This window comes from Arachis hypogaea, chromosome 5, assembly GCF_003086295.3.
Source record: "Arachis hypogaea cultivar Tifrunner chromosome 5, arahy.Tifrunner.gnm2.J5K5, whole genome shotgun sequence".
In the NCBI taxonomy this organism is placed as follows: Eukaryota; Viridiplantae; Streptophyta; class Magnoliopsida; order Fabales; family Fabaceae; genus Arachis; species Arachis hypogaea.
Window position 1 is genome coordinate 46,456,300 of NC_092040.1, and position 16,521 is coordinate 46,472,820.

The 16,521-nt window shown below is 38.6% G+C and overlaps 1 non-coding gene across 1 annotated transcript; it reads right to left on the reverse strand.

Annotated features, from left to right (window-relative positions):
* Window positions 1–16,184: 16,184 nt before the first annotated feature.
* On the reverse strand, window positions 16,185–16,288 carry LOC112805128 (small nucleolar RNA R71). Its single transcript, XR_003203738.1, has one exon. It is a non-coding gene; the product is annotated as a small nucleolar RNA R71 (small nucleolar RNA).
* Between the last annotated feature and the right edge of the window lie 233 nt (window positions 16,289–16,521).

Consider the following 16,521-nt stretch of genomic DNA (forward strand, 5'->3'; position numbering starts at 1 on the left):
GTGCGGCTGTCACTCGCACAGCTAACCAGTCTGGAGGCATCACCCATGGCTGATGGCTACATCCCATCCTCGCAGTGAAAACTAATGCTCACGCACTCTGTCACAGTACGGCTAATCACCGGTTGGTTCCCGCTCCTACTGGAATAGAATCCCTCTTTTGCGTCTGTCACTAACGCCCAGCAGGTTAAAGTTTGAAGCACGTCACAGTCATTCATTACCGGAATCCTACTCGGAATACCACAGACAAGGTGAGACTTTCCGGATTCCCAGGATCCTACTCGGAATACCACAGACAAGGTGAGACTTTCCGGATCCTCATAAATGCCGCCATCTATCTAGCTTATACCACGAAGATTCTGTTGGGGAATCTAAGAGATATACATTCAAGCTCTGTTGCATGTAGAATGGAAGTGGTTGTCAATCACTCACATTCATAAGTGAGAATAATAATGAGGGTAATCTGACTCATCACATTCATCATGTTCTTGGGTACGAATGAATATCTTGGAATAAGAATAAGAGAGATTGGAATAAAAGATAATAGGATTGCATTGATACTTGAGGTACAGTAGAGCTCCACACCCTTAATCTATGGTGTGCAGAAACTCCACCGTTGAAAATACATAAGCAAAGAGTTCAGGCATGGCCGAATGGCCAGCCCTCTCTAACGTGATCACAGGATTCAAAATACAACCCAGGATGTCTAATACAATAGATAAATGTCATATATATACTAGACTAGCTACTAGGGTTTACATGAGTAAGTAATTGATGCATAAATCCACTTTCGGGGCCCACTTGGTGTATGCTTGGGCTGAGCTTGATCATTCCACGAGCTAAGGCATTTCTTGGCGTCAAACTCCAGGTTATGACGTGTTTTGGGCGTTCAACTCCGGATAATGACGTTTTTCTGGCGTTTAACTCCAGACAGCAGCGTGTACTTGGCGTTTAACGCCAAGTTACGTCGTCATTCTTCGAATAAAGTATGGACCATTATATATTGCTGGAAAGCCCTGGATGTCTACTTTCCAACGCCGTTGAGAGCGCGCCAATTGGAGTTCTGTAGCTCCAGAAAATCCATTTCGAGTGCAGGGAGGTCAGATTCCAACAGCATCAGCAGTCCTTTTGTTAGCCTTCTTCAGAGTTTTGCTCAAATCCCTCAATTTCAGTCAGAATTTACCTGAAATCACAGAAAAACACACAAACTCATAGTAAAGTCCAGAAATGTGAATTTAACATAAAAACTAATGAAAACATCCCTAAAAGTAGCTTAAACTTACTAAAAACTCTATAAAAACAATGCCAAAAAGCGTATAAATTATCCGCTCATCACAACACCAAACTTAAATTGTTGCTTGTCCCCAAGCAACTGAAAATCAAAGAGGATAAAAGAAGAGAATATACTATAAATTTCAGAATATCAATGAATATTAATTTAATTAGATGAGCGGGTCTTGTAGCTTTTTGCTTCTGAACAGTTTTGGCATCTCACTTTTTCCTTTGAAGTTTAGAGTGATTGGCTTCTCTAGGAACTTAGAATTTCAGATAGTGTTATTGACTTTCCTAGTTAAGCATGTTGATTCTTGAACACAGCTACTTATGAGTCTTGGCCTTGGCCCTAAGCACTTTGTCTTCCAGTATTACCACCGGATACACAAATGCCACAGACACATAACTGGGTGAAACCTTTTCAGATTGTGACTTAGCTTTGCTAGAGTCCCCAGTTAGTGGTGTCCAGAGCTCTTAAGCACACTCTTTTGCCTTGGATCACGACTTTAACCACTCAGTCTCAAGCTTTTCACTTGGACCTTCATGACACAAGCACATGGTTAGGGACAGCTTGATTTAGCCGCTTAGGCCTGGATTTTATTTCCTTGGGCCCTCCTATCCATTGATGCTCAAAGCCTTGGATCCTTTTTACCCTTGCCTTTTGGTTTTAAGGGCTATTGGCTTTTTCTGCTTGCTTTTTCTTTCTATTTTTTCGCCAATTTTTTTTTCGCACAAGCTTTTGCTTTTCACTGCTTTTTCTTGCTTCAAGAATCAATTCATGAATTTTTCAGTTCATCAATAACATTTCTCTTTGTTCATCATTCTTTCAAGAGCCAACAATTTTAACACTCATAAACAACAAGATCAAAAATATGCACTGTTCAAGCATTCATTCAGAAAACAAAAAGTATTGCCACCACATCAATATAATTAAATTAAATTCACTAATAATTTCGAAAATTATGTACTTCTTGTTCTTTTGAATTAAAACATTTTTCTTTTAAGAGAAGTGAAGGATTAATGGATTTTATTCATAGCTTTAAGGCATGGTTACACACTAATGATCATGAAGTAGAAACACAAAAACATAGATAAACATAATACTTAAAAACCGAAAACAGAAAGAAAATAAAGAACAAGGAATGAATCCACCTCTAGTGGCGTCTTCTTCTTGAAGGACCAATGATGTTCTTCAACTCTTCTATGTCCCTTCCTTGCCTTTGTTGCTCCTCCCTCATTGCTCTTTGATCTTCTCTTATTTCTTGGAGAGTGAGGGCGTGTTCATGGTGTTCCACCCTTAGTTGTTCAACATTATGACTCAAGTCTTCCAAAGAGGTACTAAGTTGCTCCCAATAGTTGTTGGGAGGAAAGTGCATTCCTTGAGGCATTTGTTGATGATGAACTTCCTCATGTTCTTCTTGAGGGCCGTGAGGAACTTCCCTTGTTTGCTCCATCCTTTTCTTGGTGATGGGCTTGTCTTCTTCAATGGAGACATCTCCATCTATGATAACTCCGGCTGAATAACATAGATGGCATATGAGGTGGGGGAAGGCTAGCCGTGCCATGTATGAAGGCTTGTCGGCTATTTTGTAGAGTTCATTGGATATGACTTCATGAACTTCCACTTCCTCTCCAATCATGATGCTATGAATCATGATGGCCCGATCCACAGTAACTTCAGATCGGTTGCTTGTAGGGATGATGGATCTTTGGATGAACTCCAACCATCCTCTAGCTACAGGCTTGAGGTCCAGTCTTCTTAGTTGAACTGGTTTGCCTTTGGAGTCTACTCTCCATTGGGCGCCTTCCACACAAATGTCCATTAGGACTTGGTCCAACCTTTGATTGAAGTTGACCCTTCTTGTGTAGGTGAAACGACATCCTCACATTTTCCGGACTGAAATCTAAGTATTTCCCCCGAACCATTGTGATATAGTTCTTTGGATTCGGGTTCATACTTTGATCATGGTTCCTAGTGATCCATGCATTGGCATAGAACTCTTGAACCATCAATATTCCGACTTGTTGCATGGGGTTGGTTATGACTTCCCACCCTCTTCTTTGGATCTCATGTCGGATTTCCGGATACTCATTCTTTTTGAGCTTGAAAGGGACCTCGGGGATCACCTTCTTCTTTGCCACAACATCATAGATGTGGTCTTGATGGCTCTTGGAATGAATCTCTCCTTCTCCCATGACTCGGAGGTGGAAGCTTTTGCCTTCCCTTTTCCTTTTCTTGAGGATACTCCGGTCTTGGGTGCCATTGATGGTGAATGAAAAAATAAAAAGCTTAGGCTTTTTACCACACCAAACTTAAAATTTGCTCGTCCTCGAGCAAAAAAAAGAAAAGAAGAGTAGAAGAAGAAGAAGAAAATTTTAGTAGAGAAGGGGAGGAGGGGGTTCGGCTATAGGAGATAAGAAGGGGTTTTTGTTGTGTGAAAATGAAGAAAAAAGGAGAGGTATTTATAGGGTGAGGGAGGGTTGGGTTTCGGCCATTTTGGGGGGGAATGGGTGGGAAATTGAATTTGAATTTGATGAGGGTAGGTGGGGTTTATGAGGAAGAGGAGGTTGATGTGAATGGTGCATGGGGAAATTGGGAAGAGGGGTTGAGGTGATTGGTGAAGGTTTTTGGGAAGTGTTACATTGAAAATGAGATTTGGATTAGGAGAGTGTGATTAGGATTAAAAGAAAAGGTAGGTGGGGATCCTGTGGGGTCCACAGATCCTGAGGTGGGGATCCTGTGGGGTCCACAGATCCTGAGGTGAAAAGAAATACCATTCCTTCACCCTATAGGCGTGTAAATTGCCTTCATGCATCATTCTGGCGTTCAAACGCCCATTGGTGCATGTTCTGGGCGTTAAACGCCCATGTGATGCTTGTTTCTGGCGTTGAACGCCAGTTTCAAGCTTGTTTCTGGCGTTCAGCGCCAGATTGTCCTCTGTGTGCGCATCCTGGCGTTAAACGCCAGGATGTAGCTTGTTTTGGGCGTTCAGCGCCAGAAAGATGCTCTGTTCTGGCGTTGAACGCCAGCCAGATGCATCTTCTGGGCGTTGAACGCCAGCCCGTGCGTCCTCCAGGGTGAAAAATTTTTTTCTTCTGTTTTTGACTCTGTTTTTAATTTTTTTGATTTTATTTCGTGACTCCTCATGATCATGTACCTAATTCAACACAAAAATAACACCAAAGCAAAATAAAATAAAATTAGATAAATAAAATTGGGTTGCCTCCCAACAAGCGCTTCTTTAATGTCAATAGCTTGACAGTGGCTCTCATGGAGCCACAAGATGATCAGGTCAATTTAGTGTGTTGTCTCCACACCAAACTTAGAGTTTGGATATGGAATTTGAACACCAAACTTAGAGTTTGGTTGTGGCCTCACAACACCAAACTTAGAGTTTGACTGTGTGGGCTCTTCTCGACCTTGAACTGAGAGAAGCTCTTCATGCTTACTCTCTTTTGTCACAGAGGGATGACCATGTACTTGAAACACAAGGTATTCCCCATTCAATTGAAGGACTAACTCTCCTCTGTTGACATCTATCACAGCTTCTGCTGTGGCTAGGAAAGGTCTTCCTAGGATGATGGATTCATCATCTTCATTCCTAGTGTCTAGGATTATGAAATCAGCAGGGATGTAAAGGCCTTCAACCTTTACTAGCACGTCCTCTACTATTCCATAGGCTTGTCTCACTGACTTGTCTGCTAATTGTAATGAGAACAAGGCAGGTTGTACCTCAATGTTTCCCAGCTTCTCCATTACAGAGAGTGGCATCAGATTTATCCCTGACCCAAGATCACATAGAGCTTTCTCAAAGCTCATGGTGCCAATGGTGCAAGGTATTAAGAACTTGCCAGGATCTTGTTTCTTTTGAGGTAGAGTTTCCTGAATCCAAGTATCTAAATCACTAATGAGCAAGGGAGGTTCACTTTCCCAAGTCTCATTACCAAATAGCTTGGCATTCAGCTTCATGATAGCTCCTAGATATTGAGCAACTTGCTCACCAGTCACATCTTCATCCTCTTCAGAGGATGAATATTCATCAGAGCTCATGAATGGCAGAAGGAGATTTAATGGAATCTCTATGGTCTCTAGATGAGCCTCAGATTCCTCTGGATCCTTAATAGAAAACTCCTTCTTGCTTGCAGGACGTCCCAGGAGGTCTTCCTCACTAGGATTTTCGTCCTCCTCCTCCCTAGTGCATTCGGCCACTTTGACTAAGTCAATGGCCTTGCACTCTCCTTTTGGATTCTCTTCTGTATTGCTTGGAAGAACACTGGGAGGAGTTTCAATGACTTTCTTGCTCAGCTGGCCCACTTGTGCTTCCAGATTTCTGATGGAAGATCTGGTTTCATTCATGAAACTAAAAGTGGCCTTTGACAGATCAGAGACTATATTGGCTAAATTAGAATTATTTTGTTCAGAGTTCTCTGTCTGTTGCTGAGAAGATGATGGATATGGCTTACTATTGTTCAGCCTATTGCGTCCACCATTGTTAAAGCCTTGTTGCGGCTTTTGTTGATCCTTCCAGGAGAAATTTGGATGATTTCTCCATGATGAGTTATAGGTGTTTCCATAAGGTTCACCTAAGTAATTAACCTCTGCCATGGCAGGGTTCTCAGGATCATAAGCTTCTTCAGAAGCTACCTCTTTAGTACTGTTGGATGCATGTTGCAATCCATTCAGATTTTGAGAGATTATGTTGACCTGTTGAGTCAACATTTTGTTCTGAGCCAATATGGCATTCAGAGCATCAATTTCAAGAACTCCTTTCTTCTGAGGTACCCCATTATTCACGGAATTCCTCTCAGAGGTATACATGAACTGGTTGTTTGCAACCATGTCAATGAGTTCTTGGGCCTCTTCAGGCGTTTTCTTCAGGTGAATAGATCCACCTGCAGAATGGTCCAATGACATTTTCGAAAATTCAGATAGACCATAATAGAATATATCTAATAAGGTCCATTCTGAAAACATGTCAGATGGACATCTCTTGGTCAGCTGCTTGTATCTTTCCCAAGCTTCATAGAGGGATTCACCATCTTTTTGCTTGAAGGTTTGAACATCCACTCTTAGCTTGCTCAGCTTTTGAGGAGGAAAGAACTTATCCAAGAAAGCAGTGACCAGCTTATCCCAGGAGTCCAGGCTATCCTTAGGTTGTGAATCCAACCATATTCTAGCTCTGTCTCTTACAGCAAAAGGGAAAAGCATGAGTCTGTAGACTTCAGGATCAACTCCATTCGTCTTTACAGTCTCACAGATCTGCAAGAACTCAGTTAAGAACTGATAGGGATCTTCAGATGGAAGTCCATAAAACTTGCAGTTTTGTTGCATTAAAGCAACTAGTTGAGGCTTAAGCTCAAAGTTATTGGCTCCAATGGCAGGAATGGAGATGCTTCTTCCATCAAACTTGGACGTTGGCTTTGTGAAGTCACCAAGCATTCTCCTTGCATTATTATTATTATTGTTTCCGGCTGCCATGTCCTTCTCCTGTTCGAAAACTTCTGAAAGGTTGTTTCTGGATTGTTGTAATTTAGCTTCTCTTAATTTTCTCTTCAGAGTCCTTTCAGGTTCTGGATCAACTTTAACAAGAGTGCCCTTTTCCCTGTTCCTGCTCATATGAAAGAGAAGAAAACAAGAAAAGAAAAAGGAATCCTTTATGTCACAGTATAGAGATTCCTTTATGTTAGTAGAAGAAGAAAGGGGTATAAGAAAGAAAAGGGATGGATTCGGATTTTTGGATGAAGAGAGGTGAAGAGAAGTGTTAGTAATTAATTAATTAAATAGAATAAGAGAAGGGAAGAGAAATTTTCGAAAATAATTTTTTGAAAAAGAGTTAGTGATTTTCGAAAATCAAAGACAAAATATAATTAAAATTAAAATTTAAAACAAAAAGAATTTTTGAAAAAGAGAGGGAGAATTTTCGAAAATTAGAGAGGGAAAAGTAGTTAGGTGGTTTTGAAAAAGATAAGAAACAAACAAAAAGTTAGTTAGTTGATTTGAAAAAGATTTGAAATCAAATTTTGAAAAAGATAAGAAGATAAGAAGTTAGATAAGATATTTTGAAATCAAATTTTGAAAAAGATAAAATTTTTTTGAAAAAAGATAAGATAAAAGATAAAAAGATATATTTGAAAAAGATATTTTGAAAAAGATTTAATTTTAAAAATTACTTAACTAACAAGAAACTACAAGATAGGATTCTAGAATTTAAAGATTGAACCTTTCTTAACAAGAAAGTAACAAACTTCAAATTTTTGAACCAATCACATTAATTGTTAGCTTAATTTTCGAAACTTTGATAAAAAGATAAGAAAAAGATTTTGAAAATATTTTGAGAAATAATTTTTGAAATTTTCGAAAATTATATAAAAAATGAAAAAGATATGATTTTTGAAAAAGATTTTGAAAAGATAAGATTTTTAAAATTGAAATTTTGACTTGACTTGTAAGAAACAACTAATTTTGAAAATTTTTGACCAAGTCAACCCAAAATTTCGAAAATTTGGAGGAAAATAAGGAAAAGATATTTTTTTGATTTTTGAATTTTTAAAGAAAAACACAAAAATGACCCAAAACATGAAAATTTTGGATCAAGACACAAGATGCATGCAAGAATGCTATGAATGTCAAGATGAACACCAAGAACACTTTGAAGATCATGATGAACATCAAGAACATGTTTTTGAAAAAATTTTGATGCAAAGAAAACATGCAAGACACCAAACTTAGAAATTTTTAATGCATGAAAAATATGAATGCAAAAATGCACATGAAAAACAACAAAAGACACAAGACAAGAAATCATCAAGATCAAACAAGAAGACTTGTCAAGAACAACTTGAAGATCATGAAGAACACTATGAATGCATGGGATTTTCGAAAAATGCAAGAAAAATTTTTAAAAGCATGCAATTGACACCAAACTTAAAAATTAACACAAGACTCAAACAAGAAACACAAAATATTTTTGATTTTTATAATTTTCTAATTTTTTTGTATTTTTATTGATTTTTTCGAAAAACATTTTTGGAAAAACGAAAAAGGAAAGAAAAATTTTTGAAAAAGTTTTTGAAAAGAAAATTACCTAATCTGAGCAACAAGATGAACCGTCAGTTGTCCATACTCGAACAATCCCCGGCAACGGCGCCAAAAACTTGGTGGACGAAATTGTGATCACTATTCTTTGATTTGCATTTATTGTAGAACTGTGGAACTTAGGATTTTTCTTATTATGGCACTGGTTGAATTCACAACTCCGTTCAACTAACCAGCAAGTGTACTGGGTCGTCCAAGTAATAAACCTTATGTGAGTAAGGGTCGATCCCACAGAGATTGTTGGTATGAAGCAAGCTATGGTCACCTTGTAAGTCTCAGTCAGGCAGATTAAATTGGTTTATGATTTTTTGGAATAATTAATAATAAAAAGGAATAATAAAAGGGATAGAATACTTATGCAGATTCATTGGTGGGAATTTCAGATAAGCGGATGGAGATGCTGTAGAGCTCAGGGACGCCTGCTCTCCTACTGCTTCTATTCAATCCTTCTTACTCCTTTCCATGGCAAGCTTTGTATAGGGGTTCACCATCAACTGTGGCTACTTTCTTCCTCTCGGGGAAATACCCTGTGCGGCTGTCACTCGCACAGCTAACCAGTCTGGAGGCATCACCCATGGCTGATGGCTACATCCCATCCTCGCAGTGAAAACTAATGCTCACGCACTCTGTCACAGTACGGCTAATCACCGGTTGGTTCCCGCTCCTACTGGAATAGAATCCCTCTTTTGCGTCTGTCACTAACGCCCAGCAGGTTAAAGTTTGAAGCACGTCACAGTCATTCATTACCGGAATCCTACTCGGAATACCACAGACAAGGTGAGACTTTCCGGATTCCCAGGATCCTACTCGGAATACCACAGACAAGGTGAGACTTTTCGGATCCTCATAAATGCCGCCATCTATCTAGCTTATACCACGAAGATTCTGTTGGGGAATCTAAGAGATATACATTCAAGCTCTGTTGCATGTAGAACGGAAGTGGTTGTCAATCACTCACATTCATAAGTGAGAATAATAATGAGGGTAATCTGACTCATCACATTCATCATGTTCTTGGGTACGAATGAATATCTTGGAATAAGAATAAGAGAGATTGGAATAAAAGATAATAGGATTGCATTGATACTTGAGGTACAGCAGAGCTCCACACCCTTAATCTATGGTGTGCAGAAACTCCACCGTTGAAAATACATAAGCAAAGAGTTCAGGCATGGCCGAATGGCCAGCCCTCTCTAACGTGATCACAGGATTCAAAATACAACCCAGGATGTCTAATACAATAGATAAATGTCCTATATATACTAGACTAGCTACTAGGGTTTACATGAGTAAGTAATTGATGCATAAATCCACTTTCGGGGCCCACTTGGTGTATGCTTGGGCTGAGCTTGATCATTCCACGAGCTAAGGCATTTCTTGGCGTCAAACTCCAGGTTATGACGTGTTTTGGGCGTTCAACTCCGGATAATGACGTTTTTCTGGCGTTTAACTCCAGACAGCAGCGTGTACTTGGCGTTTAACGCCAAGTTACGTCGTCATTCTTCGAATAAAGTATGGACTATTATATATTGCTGGAAAGCCCTGGATGTCTACTTTCCAACGCCGTTGAGAGCGCGCCAATTGGAGTTCTGTAGCTCTAGAAAATTCATTTCGAGTGCAGGGAGGTCAGATTCCAACAGCATCAGCAGTCCTTTTGTCAGCCTTCTTCAGAGTTTTGCTCAAATCCCTCAATTTCAGTCAGAATTTACCTGAAATCACAGAAAAACACACAAACTCATAGTAAAGTCCAGAAATGTGAATTTAACATAAAAACTAATGAAAACATCCCTAAAAGTAGCTTAAACTTACTAAAAACTCTATAAAAACAATGCCAAAAAGCGTATAAATTATCCGCTCATCAGATCTCATGTCGGATCTCTGGATATTTATTTTTCTTGAGCTTGAAAGGGACCTCGGGGATCACCTTCTTCTTGGCCACAACATCATAGAAGTGGTCTTGATGGGCTTTGGAGATGAATCTTTCCATCTCCCATGACTCGGAGGTGGAAGATTTTGTCTTCCCTTTCCCTTTTCTAGAGGTTTCTCCGGCCTTAGGTGCCATCAATGGTAATGGAAAAATAAAAAGCTTATGCTTTTAGCACACCAAATTTAAAATATTGCTCGCGCTCGAGCAAGAGAAGAAAGAAAAAAAGAAGAAGAAGAGAAAATATGGAGGAGAGTGAGGGGGAGGTGTATTCGGCCAAGGTGTAGAAGAGGGGGTTGTGTTGTGTGAAAATTAAGGAGAATGGAGGGGTCCATATATGGAGAGGAGAGAGGGTAGGTTCGGCCATTTAGGGTGGGTTTGGGTGGGAAAGAAATTTGAATTTTGAAGGTACCTGGGTTTATGGGGAAGAGTGGATGGATGTGAGTGGTGAGAGGGGTAATTGGGAAGAGAGATTGAGGTGATTGGAGAAGGGTTTTGAGGAAGAGTGTTTATTGGAAATAGAGGATGAATGTTAAGAAGAGGGGAGAATATGGTAGGTGGGGATCCTGTGGGATCCACAGATCCTGAGATGATCCTGTGGGGTCCACAGATCCTGAGGTGTCAAGGATTTACATCCTTGCACCAATGAGGCATGTAAAATGCATTTCCATGCAATTCTGGCGTTTAAACGCCGAAGTGATGCATGTTCTGGGCGTTCAACGCCCATGTGCAGCATGTTTCTGGCGTTGAACGCCAGTTCCATGCTTGTTTCTGGTGTTCAGCGCCAGCTCTCCTCAGGGTGCATTCCTGGCGTTTGAACGCCGGGATGTTGCTTGTTTCTGGCGTTCAGCGCCAGATCCATGCTCTGTTCTGGCGTTGAACGCCAGCCAGATGCTCCTTACTGGCGTTTAAACGCCAGTAAGTCCTTCCTCCAGGGTGTGACTTTTCTTCTGCTATTTTTGATTCTGTTTTTAATTTTAATATTTTTTTTCGTGACTCCACATGATCATGAACCTAATAAAACATAAAAGAACAATAAAATAAAAATAAAATTAGATAAATACAAATTGGGTTGCCTCCCAATAAGCACTTATTTAATGTCAATAGCTTGACAGTAGGCTTTCATGGAGCCTCACAGGTGATCAGGTCAATGTTGTATAGTCCCAACACCAAACTTAGAGTTTGGTTGTGGGGATTCAACACCAAACTTAGAGTTTGGTTGTGGCCTCCCAACACCAAACTTAGAGTTTGACTGTGGGGGCTCTGTTTGACTCTGTACTGAGAGAAGCCCTGCATGCTTACTCTCCCTTGTTACAGAAGGATAGCCGTGTGCCTTAAACACAAGGTAGTCCCCATTCAATTGAAGGACTAATTATCCTCTATTAACATCTATCACAGCTTCTGCTGTGGCAAGGAAAGGTCTTCCAAGGATGATGCATTCATCCTCCTCCTTTCTAGTGTCTAAGATTATGAAATCAGCAGGGATGTAAAGGCCTTTAACCTTTACTAACACGTCCTCTACTAATCCATAAGTTTGTCTTACTGACTTGTCTACCAATTGTAATGAGAATAAGGCAGGCTGTACCTCAATGATCCCCAGCTTCTCCATTACAGAGAGTGGCATAAGATTTATGCCTGACCCTAGGTCACACAGAGCTTTCTCAAAGGTCATGGTGCCTATGGTATAGGGTATTAAGAATTTCCCAGGATCTTGTTTCTTTTGAGGTAAAGTTTGCTGAACCCATGTATCTAGTTCACTAATGAGCAAGGGAGGTTCACCTTCCCAAATCTCGTTACCAAACAACTTGGCATTCAACTTCATGATAGCTCCTAGATATTGAGCAACTTGCTCTCCAGTTACATCTTCATCCTCTTCAGAGGACGAATAGTCTTCAGAGGTCATGAATGGCAGAAGGAGATTTAATGAAATCTTTATGGTCTCTATATGAGTCTCAGATTCCTTTAGGTCCTCAATAGGGAACTCCTTCTTACTTGAGAGACGTCCCATGAGGTCTTCCTCATTGGGATTCACGTCCTCCCACTCCTCCTTGCATTCGGCCATATTGACTATGTCAATGGCCTTGCACTCTCTCTTAGGATTCTCTTCAGTATTGCTTGGGAGAGTACTAGGAGGGGTTTCAGTGATTTTCTTACTCAGCTGGCCCACTTGTACCTCCAGATTTCTGATGGAGGACCTTGTTTCATTCATGAAACTTAAAGTGGCCTCAGACAGATCAGAGACTAAGTTTGCTAAGTTAGAGGTATTCTGTTCATAATTCTCTGTCTGTTGCTGAGAAGATGATGGATAAGGCTTGATATTGCTGAACCTATTTCTTCCACCATTATTAAAGCCTTGTTGAGGCTTTTGTTGATCCTTCCATGAGAAATTTGGATGATTTCTCCATGATGAATTATAGGTGTTTCCATAAGGTTCACCCATGTAATTTACCTCTGCCATTGCAGGGTTTTCAGGATCATAAGCTTCTTCTTCAGAAGATGCCTCTTTAGTACTGTTGGATGCATTTTGCCATCCATTCAGACTTTGAGAAATCATGTTGACTTGCTGAGTCAACACTTTGTTCTGAGCCAATATGGCATTCAGAGCATCAATTTCAAGAACTCCCTTCTTCTGAGGCGTCCCATTATTCACGGAATTCCTATCAGAAGTATACATGAATTGGTTATTTGCAACCATGTCAATAAGTTCCTGAGCTTCTGCAGGCGTTTTCTTTAGATGAATGGATCCACCTGCAGAGTGGTCCAATGACATCTTGGAAAACTCAGATAGACTGATAAACCACTATTTTATGGTTTATCTTATGCTCAATTGAGTGGTTTTTATCAACTCTTTACTCACTTATTCATACAATTTGTATGTTTTACATTTTCCTTCCTGATTTTGTGTTATGATTGAAAACATGCTTCTTTGATCTTATATTTACTTATTATTAATCCTCTCTTATTACCATTATATTTTCAACTTGATGAATGTGTTGATCCGTGACACTCATCATCATTCTCACCTATGAACGTGCGTGATTGACAACCACTTCCGTTCTACCTTAGGCCGGGCGCATATCTCTTGGATTCCTTAATCAGAATCTTCGTGGGATAAGCTAGAATTGATGGTGGCATTCATGGAAATCCGGAAGGTCTAAACCTTGTCTGTGGTATTCCGAGTAGGATTCCGGGATTGAATGACTGTGACGAGCTTCAAACTCCTGAAGGTTGGGCGTTAGTGACAGACGCAAAAGAATCAAGGGATTCTATTCCAACCTGATTGAGAACCGACAGATGATTAGTCGTGCTGTGACAGAGCATTTGGACCATTTTCACTGAGAGGATGGGATGTAGCCATTGACAATGGTGATGCCCTACATACAGCTTGCCATGGAAAGGAGTAAGAAGGATTGGATGAATGTAATAAGAAAGTAGATATTCAAGAGGAGCACAGCATCTCCATACGCCTATCTGAAATTCCCACTTTTGATTTACACAAGTATTTCTATCCTATTTTATTTTCTGTTTATTATTAATTTTTGAACATATCATAAACCAATTTAATCCGCCTAACTGAGATTTACAAGATGACCATAGCTTGCTTCATACCAACAATCTCCGTGGGATCGACCCTTACTCACGTAAGGTATTACTTGGACGACCCAGTGCACTTGCTCATTAGTTGAACGGAGTTGTGATCACACGTGCCATTACCAGGGATTATTAAGATCCCAATTCATCATACCATGATCTCTTTGGGGTATTTTTGATAGAGACAATATTTAAATTTCATACAAGTACAAAGAGACCAACTTTGAGGATCACAATTTCGTCCACCAAGTTTTTGGTGCCGTTGCCGGGGATTATTCGAGTTTGGACAACTGACGGTTCATCTTGTTGCTTAGATTAGGTAATTTTCTTTTCAAAAACGTTTTCAAAATTTTTCTTTTCTTTTTCGTTTTTCCAAAAATTTTTTCGAAAAAAATTAATAAAAATCCAAAAAAAATTAGAAAATCATAAAAACAAAAAATATTTTGTGTTCTTGTTTGAGTCTTGAGTCAATTTTTAAGTTTGGTGTCACTTGCATTTTTTTAAATTTTATGCATTATTTTTTCGAAAATCTCATGCATTCATAGTGTTCTTCATGATCTTCAAGTTGTTCTTGATAAGTCTTCTTGTTTGATCTTGATGATTTCTTGTTTTGTGTTGTTTGTTGTTTTTCATATGCATTTTTCGTTTGTTAGAGTCCATGCATTAAAGATTTCTAAGTTTGGTGTCTTGCATGTTTTCTTTGCATCAAAAATTTTTTCAAAAATATGTTCTTGATGCTCATCATGATCTTCAAAGTGTTCTTGGTGTTCATCTTGACATTCATAGTGTTCTTGCATGCATCATGTGTTTTGATCCAAAATTTTTATGTTTTGGGTCATAATTGTGTTTTTCTCTCTCATAATTAAAATATTCAAAAATAAAAAAATTATCTTTTCCTTAATTTTCGAAAATTTGAGTTGACTTAGTCAAAAATTTTCAAAATTAGTTGTTTCTTACAAGTCAAGTCAAATTTTCAATATTTAAAAAATCCTATCTTTTCAAAATCTTTTTCAAAAATCATATCTTTTCCAACTTTTCCTCTTTTTCGAAAATTTCAAAAATCTTTTTCAAAATATTTTCAAAATCTTTTTCTTATCTTTATATCATAATTTCGAAAATTAGCTAACAAATAATGTGATTGATTCAAAAATTTGAAGTTTGTTACTTTCTTGTTAAGAAAGGTTCAATCTTTAAAGTTCTAGAATCTTATCTTATAGTTTTTTGTTAGTGAAGTAAGTAATTTTAAATTTAAAAATTAAAATCTTTTTTATCTTTTCTATCTTATCTTTTTATCTTATCTTTTTATCTTTTTCAAAAATTTGATTTCAAAATATCTTATCTATCTTCTTATCATCTTATCTTTTCAAATTTGACTTTAATATCTTTTTCAACTAACTATTTGACTTTTTGTTTGTTTCTTATCTTTTTCAAAACCACCTAACTACTTTTCCCTCTTTAATTTTCGAAAATATCTCATCTTTTTTTTAAAAAAAATTCTTTTTGTTTTAAATTTTAATTTTAATTACATCTTATCTTTAATTTTCGAAATTACTAACCCCTTTTCAAAAATTAATTTTCGAATTCCCCCTCTCCCCTCTTCTTCTATTTAATTATTTATTTACTAACACTTCTCTTCACCTCTCTTCATCTGAAAATCTGAATCCATTCTTCTTCACTCTTCTCCCCTTTCTTCTTCTACTAACATAAAGGAATCTCTATACTGTGACATAGAGGATTCCTCTTCTTTTCCTGTTTTCTTCTCTTTCATATGAGATGGAACAAGAAAAAAAGGCACTCTTGTTGAAATTGATCCCGAACCTGAAAGGACTCTGAAGAGGAAACTAAGAGAAGCTAAATTACAACAATCTAAAGGTAACCTTTCAGAAATATTATAACAAGAGAAGGAGATGGCAGCCGAACCCAACAACAATAATGCAAGGAGAATGCTTGGTGACTTCACAAAACCAACGTCCAAATTTGATGGAAGAAGCATCTCCATTCCTGCCATTGGAGCCAACAATTTTGAGCTTAAGCCTCAACTAGTTGCTTTAATGCAATAGAACTGCAAGTTTTATGGACTTCCATCTGAAGATCCTTATCAGTTTTTAACTGAGTTCTTACAAATTTGTGAGACTGTTAAGACAAATGGAGTAGATCCTGAAGTCTACAGACTCATGCTTTTCCCTTTTGCTGTAAGAGACAGAGCTAGAATATGGTTGGATTCACAACCTAAGGATAGCCTGGACTTGGGATAAGCTGGTCACAGCCTTCTTGGATAAATTCTTTCCTCCTCAAAAGCTGAGCAAACTTAGAGTGGATGTTCAGACCTTCAAACAAAAAGATGGTGAATCCCTCTATGAAGCTTGGGAAAGATACAAGCAGTTGACCAAAAGGTGTCCATCTGACATGTTTTCAGAATGGACTATATTAGATATATTCTATTATGGTCTATCTGAGTTTTTGAAAATGTCATTGGACCATTCTGCAAGTGGATCCATTCACCTAAAGAAAACACCTGCAGAAGCTCAAGAACTCATTGACATGGTTGCAAATAACTAATTCATGTACACTTCTGAGAGGAATTCCGTGAATAATGGGACGCCTCAGAGGAAGGGAGTTCTTGAAATTGATGCTCTTAATG